Source organism: Myotis yumanensis, unplaced genomic scaffold (genome assembly GCF_028538775.1).
Source record: "Myotis yumanensis isolate MYYU_CA2020_CCGP unplaced genomic scaffold, mMyoYum1.0.hap1 SCAF_18, whole genome shotgun sequence".
NCBI classification, from domain to species: domain Eukaryota; kingdom Metazoa; phylum Chordata; class Mammalia; order Chiroptera; family Vespertilionidae; genus Myotis; species Myotis yumanensis.
Window position 1 is genome coordinate 36,910,689 of NW_027223769.1, and position 11,606 is coordinate 36,922,294.

Below are 11,606 nucleotides of genomic sequence, written 5' to 3' on the forward strand. Positions count from 1 at the left end.
GCCCTGATTGGGAATCGGACTGTGACCTCCGGGTTCATAGGTCGATGCTCAACCACTGACCCACGCCAGCTGGGCTTTTTCTTTTCTTTTCTTTTTTTTTAAAATTTTGTTTTAATGCTTAAAGTATTACAAATGGGTTTTTCTTTAATACATTTTTTTTTTTTTAATTTCAGAGAAGGAGGGAGAGGGAGAGAGTGATAGAAACTTCAATGATGCGAGAGAATCATTGATCAGCTGCCTCCTACTGGGGACTGAGCCTGCAACCCAGGCATAGGCCCTGACTGGGAATTGAACGTGACCTCCTGGTTCATAGGTCGATGCTCAACCACTGAGCCACGGCGGCTGGGCAGTAGACACATTTTTTAATTTAATTTTTCAATTACAGTTTATATTCAATATTATTCTGTGTTAGTTTCAGGTGGACAGCATAGTGGTTAGACAATCAGATACTTTACAGAGTGGTCCCCCAACATTTCCAGTGCCCCCCCATACTTGGTTATTACAATTTTATTCACTCTATTCTCTATGCTGTACTCTACATCCCTGTGACTATTTTGTAACTATGAATTTGTACTTTTTAAAAAAAACAACAACATATTTTTGTTGATTCCAGAGAGGAAGAGAGAAATAGAAACGTCAATAATGAGAGAGAATCATTGATCGGCTTCCTCCTGCATGCCCCCTACTGGGGATCAAGCCCACACCCAGACATGTGCCCTTGATTGGAATCGAACCCGGGACCCTTCCGCCCTCAGGCCAATGCTCCATCCACTGAGCCAAACCCGCCAGGGCTGAATTTGTACTTCTTAATCCCTTCACCTTTTTTGCCCAGTCTCCCAACGCCCCTCTCTCAGGTAACCATCAATCTGTTCTTTGTATCTGAGTCTGTTTCTGTTTTGTTTGTTCATCTATATCAGCGGTTCTCAACCTGTGGGTCGCGACCTCTTTGGGGGTCGAACGACCCTTTCAGAGGGGTTGCCTCAGACCATCGGAAAACACATATATAATTACATATTGTTTTTGTGATGAATCACTAGGCTTTCATGATGTTCAATTTGTAACAATGAAATTGGGGGTCACCACAACATGAGGAGCTGTATTAAAGGGTCGCGGTAATAGGAAGGTTGAGAACCACTGATCTATATGGTTATTTACATTCCACATATAAGTGAAATCATATGGTATTTTAAGTAGACACATTATTTACGTACATTTATTTTTTAAAAAACACTTTATATCGTTATTCTCAGTGGGAAGCCAGCAACACTGGCCACATATAGATGGAAACGAAAGATACACATAAAACACCACGATGTTACTAAATCTTAGTGCCTGCCCGATGCCCTGAGTTTGAGGCCTGCTGTCTTCCCCACAAAGAGGAAGACGAGCAAGTGTGACGGGGGAACATTCTGGTACTTCCCTGAGACGTCTTCCGTTGACTGTGGTCAGAAGGAAGAGTCTGCCAAGTTCAAGGAAGTGAAAGGCCAGTGTGGCTGGAGCCCCTGCTCCGGGCAGAGAGCAGCAGAGGGCTGGAGAGGGAGGCCCTCAGCCGGGCTGAGACGTCGTGGGCTTCAGTGCCAAGGCTCTATGCCCCAGCAACTCACCCCAGAGAGCCCCCAGGGGGGTGGCAGCGCACTAGACAACAGCCAGAAACACTCTGTGGCCACCGGGACTCCTCAGCGACACCCCGAGGTCACCTACAGGTTCCAGAGGCGCGGCTGCCTCTCCCTTCTTTCTGCCTGAAGGCATTTTCTGGCCCCAGGAAGGTCAGCAGGCAGAGTGCAGAGCGGACCGGAAGTGCATGTGAGCCCAGCAGCATGGCTCAGTGGTTGAGCATCGACCTACGAACCAGGAGCTCACGGTTCGATTCCTGGTCAGGGCACACGCCCAGGTTGCAGGCTCGATCTCCAGTGTGGGACGTGCAGGAGGCGGCTGATCCACGATTCTTTCTCATCATTGATGTTTCTCTCTCTCTCTCTCTCCCTCTCCTTTCCTCTCTGAAATCAATAAAAAGATGTATTTAAAAAAGAAAAAGAAAAAAAGAAGTGCATTGCGTAGCAACGCTCCATCAATGCGGGGTGGGGAGGTGGGAAAATACCTCAGCTTCCTTGTCTCTTTGGGGGACAATCTCTCCAAGGGTCCTGGGAGGGACCAAGCCCAGTTGCCCTGGGGGTAACCCAGTCATCACATCCTTTACGGGCTTTCCTTCCTTCCTGGGCTCACTTCCCGCCCCCTGGGTTTTCCGGGATCCCCTCCCAAATAAGTTCCTGGCACCCAGGTCCTTGCCTCAGGATCTGCTTTTGGGGAAACCCCAACTATGGCACAGTTTGAAATTCTGACGATGGAATGAATGAGCTGCGCAGTGAGAAAGTTCCATTTTCGGGGGACATTCAACCCATGGCTGAGCTTGCTCCATAGAGCTTCGAGGCTCAGGTTTCAACTAGATGGACGGCTCGCACTTCCTGACCCTTGGGTCCCATGATTCTAGCTCAAGTCAGCAAACTGCAGTGCACAGCCAGCCCGATGCCTATTTTAAAAAAAGTGTTATTATTATTATTATTTTTTAATTTAGAGAGAGAGGAGGGGAGAAGGGTAGAGAGTTAGAAACATCAACCGGCTGCTTCCTGCACACCTCCTACTGGGGATCAAGACTGTAACCTCTTGGCTCCTGGGTCGATGCTCAATCACTGAACCACACCGGCTGGGCAATGCCTGTTTTTGTGTGTGTGTGTGTGTGTGTTTTTTTTTAATACAGTCTCTGAGCTAAGAATGGTTTTTATATTTTGAGTCTGTAGGCTGATGCTCTATCCACTGAGCCAAACCAGTCAGGGGCTGGTTTTTATATTTTTATTTATTTTTTTAAAATATATTTTATTGATTTTTTACAGAGAAGAAGGGAGAGGGATAGAGAGTTAGAAACATCGATGAGAGAGAAACATCGATCAGCTGCCTCTTGCACACCTCCTACTGGGGATGTGCCCGAAACCAAGGTACATGCCCTTGACCGGAATCGAACCTGGGACCTTTCAGCCCTCAGGCCGATGCTCTATCCACTGAGCCAAACCGGTTACGACGGTTTTTATACTTTTAAATGGTTGGGGAAAAAAATGGAAAGAAGAATAACATCTTGTGACCCAGGAACGTGACATGAAATCCAAATTTCAGCGTCCCTAAATAAAGTTTTATTGGAACACAGCGACACTCACACACTCATTTGTCTCCATATGACCATGGCTGCTTCTACCCTATGATGGCAGCGTTGAGTAGTTGCCGCTGAAACCCTATGGTCCACGAAGCTCAAAATATTTCCTATCCGGCCCTTCCAGAAAGTGTTTGCTGGCCCCTGTTCAGACCACTGTCCTGCAGGGGCAGGAGGCAGAGGGAGACCTAGTTGCTCCATAGGTGGGGAAACCCAGCATCCTACCTAGTACTCAGGGGGTGTTTTTCTCATTCACTGGAGTGTGAGTCCATTGAGGGCTGGCTCACCTTTGGTTCTTTCTACCATTTTATCTCTAGCGTCTTCCAGACTGCCTGGCACACAGTAGGCCCGCGACGACCAGCACATTCCGAACGAACAAATGAGTCAATTCAGGGACCGTGCTTCGCTGGCAGCCACGAGAGCGGTGTTCCAGGAGAACGCACCATGCACGGGCCTGCAGGGTGCTCGGTGCTCTCTGCGGTCCCTCCGTCAGCCAGGGGAACCGCAGACTGTGGTACTTTTGTGCTTGGCTCTGGAGTCCGGCTGCCAGGGTTCAAGTTCAGCATCTGCCTCTTATTACCATGCAACCCTGAGCACGTGCCTTGGCCTCTCTGGGCCCCAATGCAGTCATGATGGCCCTGCCTTGTAGGTTATGGTGGGGAGGCAAGGTGGCGACCCCCAGAAGGCACTTAGCACCGTGTCTGGCACAGGTACGCCCTTAGTAAACATTACCTTTAAAAAAATTTTTTTTTTAATCCTCACCTGAGGATATTTTTCCATTGATGTTTAGAGAGAGTGGAAGAGAGAGAGAAAGACAGAGAGAAATATCAATGTGAGAGAAACACATCGATGCGTTTGCCTCCTGCATGCGCCCTGACCAGGGCCCCGGCCAGGGAGGAGCCTGCAACCTAGGTACGTGCCCTTGACTGGAATCGAACCCGGGACCTTTTGGTCCACGGGCCAATGCTCTATTCACTGAGCCAAACAGGCTAGGGCAGTAAACATGACCTTTTATTGTGGATCATTCCCATGCCAAATCTTAAGAGTTTTATGCTATCCTACCCATTTTGCCGACGAGGAAAATGAGGCTAGGGTGGCTCCGTGACTTCTGGAGGGTCCTATAAGGGAGGGCCGGTTCTGGGGACTCAAAGCCCATGCTGGTTCCCACTTTGCTGTCATGTCAATATAAGGGGTCCCTTTTATTAGTAATAAGCTGACTCTGACTGCTCAGCTACATTTGCCACAAGGAGGCTGGCAGCTCCAGCCGGGGCCCCAGACCTTCTGTGGGATCAGGGTGAGGAGAACACCCCCTCCCCCCACCGCACACACACAAACACACTTCCCCGCAAGTCTTCCCTCATATCCCACATCAGTGTCTGTCTGCTCTCTGCCCACGTTCAAGTTCAACCCTTTCAAAAGCAGCCCTGTTGGGAGGGAGGGTGTGGGTTGGTTATCTTGGGTTGACAGCTCAAAGGCAGCGGCGGAGGTATTTCCTGCTTAAAAGGCACATAGAACAAGAAGAAGAAGAATCAGCAGTCTGGGCTGCCACACACGTCCTGGGTTTTTTCCCAACCCTTTACATCAAGGGTCCTCAAACTTGGCTGCTACATGGAGTCGCTTGGAAGTTATTATTATTATTATTATTATTATTAATTATTATTATTAATTTAAAATATTTTTATTGACTTCACAGAGGAAGGGAGAGGGAGAGAGAGATCAAAACATCAGATGAGAGAATCATGGACCGACTGCCTCCTGCACACCCCACACTGGGGATCGAGCCTGCAACCCGGGCCTGTGCCCCGACCGGGAATCGAACCTGACCTCCTGGTTCATAGGTCCTCGCTCAATCACTGAGCCACGCCGGCTGGGCGCGCTTGAAAGCTTTTCCAATATCCAGATGCCCAGACCTGGACCCAGACCACTCACACCGGAGTCTCTAGGGCACCAGACTTTTAAAAAAAAAACACGAATCCCCAAGCGATGCCAATGTGCAGCCAAGTTTGAGAAATGGTGCCTCGGACCTTGCCAGCCAGCACTCCGCTGAAGTCAGCAGCCTCGCTGCTCTCCGTGTAGGACGTGCTGTCCCGGGCATCGGGCATGCTTTGCAGGGGAGGTTCGTGCGCCAGCGCCCTGGTGCTCCCTCCGCCCCTGGGCCCGGCTGGGCTGGGAGACGGCGTGTCTCCAGGTCCCGGTCGGCGACCACACGCGCGCGAGGCCGCTCCGACTTCCCTGGTCCTCTCTGCCCCCACCGCACGCAGGGCTCGGCGGCGCCACGCTGCCCACCCCAACCAAGTTCAAGGGAAACGCCGGGGGCGCGGGGATCCTACCTTGGCCGCCGGCGCTGCCCGCCCGTCCCCGGGATCCGGAGGCGCAGGTTCGATCTGTCTGTCTGTCTGTCTGTCGGTGTGTCGCGGCTCCGCTGTCCTCTCTCCGGGGCGCCGAGAAGCGCCCGCTGGAGCGCAGCGCCACCTAGTGGCCCCGGGGCGGCCGTGCGGGGACGGGGCCTGGGAGGTGAGCGCTCAGTCAGTCCCGGGCGGAAATGCTGCCTCCGCTTCCCACGTGGGTGGTTTTCCAAGAAGCTAGGAATCCCGGGCGCAGAGCCGGGCAGGCGGGGTGGGGACGCCTTCCCTGTCCAGAGGGCGCCGGGACCTGGACTTGCGGCTTCCTTTAGGGGGCACCGAGGGGCAGCCAGGCCCCGGTCCTGGCCTGGGATCCATCCTGGGATTTTCCTGCCTGGTCTCTGGGACCTTCTCTTTCTTCCAGAAGTTTTCAGGACACCCCGATTTGGCAGAGCCTTCCTTTGAAATATGCAGGACACATTAGAAGATGCCGGGAGCCGGGCCCGCGTGGCTCAGTGGTTGAGCGTCGACCTATGAACCAGGAGGTCATGGTTAGACTCCCAGTTAGGGCACATGCCTGGGTTGGGGGTTCGATCCCCAGTGCGGGGCATGCAGGAGGCAGCAGATCAATGATTCTCTCTCATCCTTGATGTTTCTCGCCCTTCCTCTCTGAAATAATATATATATATAATATATGTATAATATATATAATATAATATATATATTATATATATATATATATGATGCAAGGGCTGGGATTCTCTCAAGCTAGGGAGGCCTTTCCCCTATGGGCAACCCTTTCCCCTTGCCACTCTCCCACCCCTCCCCCACTTCCTCCCCCTTGCCCTCCTAGCCAGTGCCCTCCAGAATCTGTGGCTGAACTTGATGAAACACTCAGTCAGACCCTGTGTAGCGTCGGGAGGCACAGTCAGGCCCTTTAGGATCTGGCAACCCCGGTACTGCTTCCCACCGGGGCAGCACTGACAGTTCTTGGGCTGTCTGCCACCCAATGTCAGTAGCCACCCCCTTAGTCACCGTGGGAGGTGGGTGGGGGAGGGGTGTCCGACCTGCCTTGGGGTGAGAACCTGTCAGCTAATAAAGATTCAGGTGACAATGAATGCAGTGTCCAGGGGGGTCTCGCTGGCAAGCTCCTACAGAGCCGTGGGAACCCTCGGCCGCCTCCGTTTCCTGAGGCTTCCAGTTTTGTTTTTATGTGTGTGAGTGTGTGTGTGTGTGTGTGTGTGTGTGTTTAAGACCTTCCAAAACAGGATTACCAAAATGGTGGACTCTGAAATATTTACATTTCACTTATTTCTTTGTTTCACAAATGTTAACTGAGTAGCTACTGGGACCCAGATGCTTTTCTACAAGCAAGGGCTACAATGAAGAGCAAAACACCCCCAAATGTTTCCACATTTTAATGCAACATATTAACATTGCAAATTAACTGCAATGCCAGGGAATGGAGCTCTTCACATAAATACAAGATATATATTAAAAAAAATCAGAGAGGCTTGGTGATGGGATATACAAGGTTTGCAAAGTTATATGGGGAACGTCCTCTTTTAATCCCAGCAGCTTGTCTCTGTGGCGACACTGGGGATAACATGGCCAGTGGGAAGATTAGAGACACTTTGTGAAAACGAGGCCTGTGCCAACCCTCCCTCCCCCAGCCTGTGTGTGTGCCTACTTCGTTTTTGGTCTCTCTGTACTGGTGTGATCTGGTCAAAGTGACCATCAAGGGCAGAGGAGGAGGGAGAGGAGGGAGAGGTGGGCAGTGCCTGGCAGGGCAAAGGACGGTGTGTGTGTGTGTGTGTGTGTGTGTGTGTGTGTGTGTGTGACGGGCCAGTCCCAGCCTACTCACGGTGAAGGTGAATCGGTCAGAGAAACGCTGACAGCCCAAGACGAGCACCAGCTGACGGGTACGATTCCCATTCTGTCACCTTTAAGTGTCTCTGAGTCACTTTCAGACGCTCTTGTCCTGGGCCCAACAAGAACTCCCTCCCGCACCCCCATACTCTATGCCCCAGAGCACACCCGGCAAAGTCCTGGATGATAGCCCCTGGGATTCTGACGTCAGCAGTCACCTGATGAGGTTCAAGGCTTCCTAATGACTTTCTCCTCTGAGTTCTCCGAGCATTTTTCTCATTTCACCAATCACAGTGTTCTCCATCTGCGATCTCCGTGAGGGGCAGCATGGGGTCTGACGGGTCGAAGTAGGGTCATTCATAATAATACTAATCTACACAGAATTTCTTAGATTCTGTCTAGATTAGTATTATTATTTGGGAAACTCTCTCTTCCAAAATACTTTTATCATCTGGCTTTCAGGACTTTTTGTTTTCAAGGGGGCATTTTTAAAGATAAGTTCACATTTATGTTAGGAGGTGTAACCTGTTTTTAGTAGGAAAGGGCTTATTATTGATCTTCTAGAGCAGTGGTTCTCAACCTTGGCTGCACATTAGAATCACCTGGGAATCTTTTTAAAATCCTGATTTCTGGGCCTCCTCCTCCGGAAATTCTGTTTCTTTGTTATGGGGTGGGGCCACCATCTTAGTAACAAAGAAACAATTTCCGGAGGAGGAGGCCCAGAAATCAGGATTTAAAAAAGATTCCCAGGTGATTCTAATGTGCAGCCAAGGTTGAGAAGCACTGTTCTAGAGTGATGCTCCGTTAAGAAGCGTGAGAATATTCTATCATCCAAAGTGGCTGGAGCTAGAAATGGGGGGCACTCAATGTCTTTCTGTAGGGTGCTTTGGGCTAAGTACTCTCCTGCCCTACCATCATAGCTGTAAGGGGACCCTCTGCACACAGCCCTCTCTGCCTCCACATTCTGGCCTACTTAAGCACAATTCAGGAAGTTTCTGGAAACTGCACTGATACGGGGATTTTGTTCCCCTGGGCAGGATGGCTTCCCCGGAGTCTTTGTCAGAGTCGAAGAATGAATCCACGAACGGAAGATGGTATAGCAAAGGTGGAAATTTACTGAAGAACAAGTACAGACTCCCACGTGGGGAGGGGGACAGAGTCCCACCGAGTTCCTTTTTCCTGGTTTATAAAGGCTGCAGTTTTTGTGCCTCAATATCCCCTCTGATTGGCCACCATTCCCCTTTGATTTGGTCACTATAGCAACTTTTGAGCTCAAAGGTCATACCTCACATGGGACACATGAGGCCTTCCTTCTTTGTTTTGTAAATATAGACCTTTGGCTACGCCCAGTTCCCTTGTCTTAGGGAAATGTAACTTCTGCCTTTCCCTTATCTTGTGGAAATGTAACTGTTGCCTCTCCCAACTCCCTTGTCTTATGGAAATGCACCCTTTTGTAACTCGGTAGCCCTGTGTTTTTTTCCATGGACACCCCCCCCTTAATTTAAAAAATGCCCTAAACCTGTCTATTTCACCCCCCAAAATTCCTATTTCAGCACGACACCCAAAATGGAACCTTGTACCATGCGGCTCAAAACACAGCTGCTGAGCTAAATGAGGGGCAGGTGTGCGTCTTTGTTTGTTTGCATGAGAAGCAGGAGAGAAAGGGTTTTAAATGATCTTAAAAACTAGGACCAGATGGCAAATAACCCCCCAGGCTCTTGGCAAACAGGTTTTATTTATATTTTCGTTCGAATGATCTTTATAATTAATTTTTTTTTCTTAAATGAGTACACAGTAAATCTGACTCTTTAGAATGTTGGTGTTCAGTTCCCTGGATTTTAGCACACGTACAGATTTGTGTAACTGCCACCAGAATGAGGCTACAGAACAGCAAAAAAACAAAAACAAAAACAAAAACCCTTTCGCCATCATTTTGTTCTCCATCCTTGTGGCTTTTGTCTTTTGGAGAATGTTACTGTGGACGAAAGGGGCCACATGCTGACCTGACAAGCTCAGGAGAGGCCTGCATAGCAGTTTTGCAAACTCAGAGACCTAAAGTCACCACAAAGGATGGTCTGAAATTAAACTTTAACTAAAAGCAGTGATGGTGGGCAGTTACATATCCTAAGCCAATATCTTCACTGATAAGGTCAACCTTTACCTTAACTGAACCTATCTGTCTTTTTGCATCTGAGATAACATATCCTTGGGATGTCTGGGTAACTTGTGACTTCCCTTTATCTGGAGCCCCTGGGGCACAACCAGGTGTGCTGGGTCCCAGGACAGATACCACAAATTCCTTCATCATCATGTTAATTGTTCCTGCCCCCACCTAAGCATGTGTCCATCATTTTACTTTTTATCCTATCACAGAGGTTTCCCCCGCTTCGCTTAATCCCACCTCCTTAAATCTGACACCAATGAATTTCATGTATAAATACGGATGTAACCCCGCCATTCTCCGGAGCACTATCTCAATTCGTTGAGGTTCTGCTTCCCGGCATATGTCGACAGTTTGGCTCAAATAAACTCACAACAATTCTTTACAGGTTTCAATGGGTTTTTTTTTTACGTTAACATTACATACAAGAAATCAAACAGTAGGTGACCGTTGGAGACTGGTTTCTTTTCACTCAACATGATGTCTTTGAAAGTCATCGCACCTGTTACATGTATCGCTGGCTTGTTCCTGTTTATTGCCGAGTGGTATTCTGATATGTGACTGTATCAGAGTTTGTTTCTCCACGCACATTGGAGTTGTTCCCCGTTGTTTTTTTTTTTTTTTTTTTTAAGGCATTTATTTATTTAACATCCGAGGATATTTTTTCATTGATTTTTTAGAGAGAGTGGAAGAGAGAGGGGAAGACAGAGAGAAATATTGATGTGAGAGAAACACATCGGTTGCTTGCCGCCTGCAACCAAGGTACATGCCCTTGACCGAAATCGAACCCAGGGCTCTGCAGTCCATAGGCCAACAACTCAATCCACTGAGCCAAACCAGCTAGAGCCCCCAGTTTTTGCTTTTTTTTTTCTTCTTTAATTTTTTTCACACATTTTTATTCATTTCAGAGAGGAAGGGGGGGGGGGAGAGAGAGAGAGAGAGACATCGATAATGAGAGGAAATCATTGATAGGCTGCCTCCTGCACCCTCACACTGGGGATCGAGCCCACCACCTGGGCATGTATGTGCCCTTGACCGGAATCAAACCCCAGGACCCTTGAGTCTGCAGGTTGACGCTCTATCCACTGAGCCAAACCAGCTAGGGCATGTTGTTCCCAGTTTTTGATTACTTGTTCTAAGTATTCATGTACAGGTTGTTGTGCAAGCCTAGGTTTTCATTTCCCTTGGATAAAGTTATGGACTGAAGGTGTTCCCCTTCCACCTCTCCCCTCCCCCCCCCTTCCGGCCCCAATTGACAAGTTGAAGCCTCGATCCCCAATGTGACTGCACTTGGAGACAGGGCCTTCAAGGAGGTAATTTAGGGTAAATGAGGTCATCAGGAGAGGCCTTAACCTTATCGCACTGGCGTCCTTATAAGAAGAGGAAGGGAGCCCAGCGCCCCCTTTCTGTGGGAGCACAGAGGAAAGGCACCCAGGGGGGCAGGCATCTGCAAACCGGGAAGAGAGCGCTCGGCAGGAACCCAATTACCCAGCACCTTGACCTTGGACCTCCGGCCTCAGAACTTGGGAGAAAAGGAATGCCTGTGGTTTAAGCCACCCAGCCAGCGGGATGTTGCCTGAGCGGACGCATACAGGCAGGTATTCTATGGCAGGTGGACGTGTAGCTTTACAAGATCCCGCCAAACGTTTTCTCTCAAGAGGCTGCGCCATTTCGCATTCCCGAGAGCTGCCCGTGCGAATTCCCGGAGCTCTGCCACCGTCCCAACATGCGGTCCTGTCCGCCGTGTTTGTGTGCGTGGTTGGATGTGAACACGTTTTTGTGGGCCATGCTTTGTGGGTAGTCAGAGCTAAGGACACAGTTTCAAGCTGCAAGGACGTTGAGGTGCCATCCTTTGGGGGTTGTCCTTCCCCCATATCTCTTTCCTTGTTTCCTCTTCCTCTTCCTCCTCTTCCTCCTCTTCCTCCTCTTCCTCCTCTTCCTCCTCTTCCTCCTCTTCCTCCTCCTCCTCCTCCTCTTCTTCTTCTCCTCCTCCTCCTCCCCTTCCTCCTCCTCCTCCTCCCCTTCCTCCTCCTCC

General features: G+C 49.6%; 1 protein-coding gene across 1 annotated transcript in view; it reads right to left on the minus strand.

The window, feature by feature from the left end:
* Positions 1-5,557, minus strand: part of CHD9 (chromodomain helicase DNA binding protein 9) — a 156,470-nt gene extending 150,913 nt beyond the window's left edge. Inside the window, exon 1 of the mRNA XM_070398144.1 lies at positions 5,530-5,557. The gene's annotated coding sequence lies outside the window, so the exon portion shown is untranslated. The remainder of the gene's footprint in view (positions 1-5,529) is intronic.
* Positions 5,558-11,606: the final 6,049 nt, after the last annotated feature.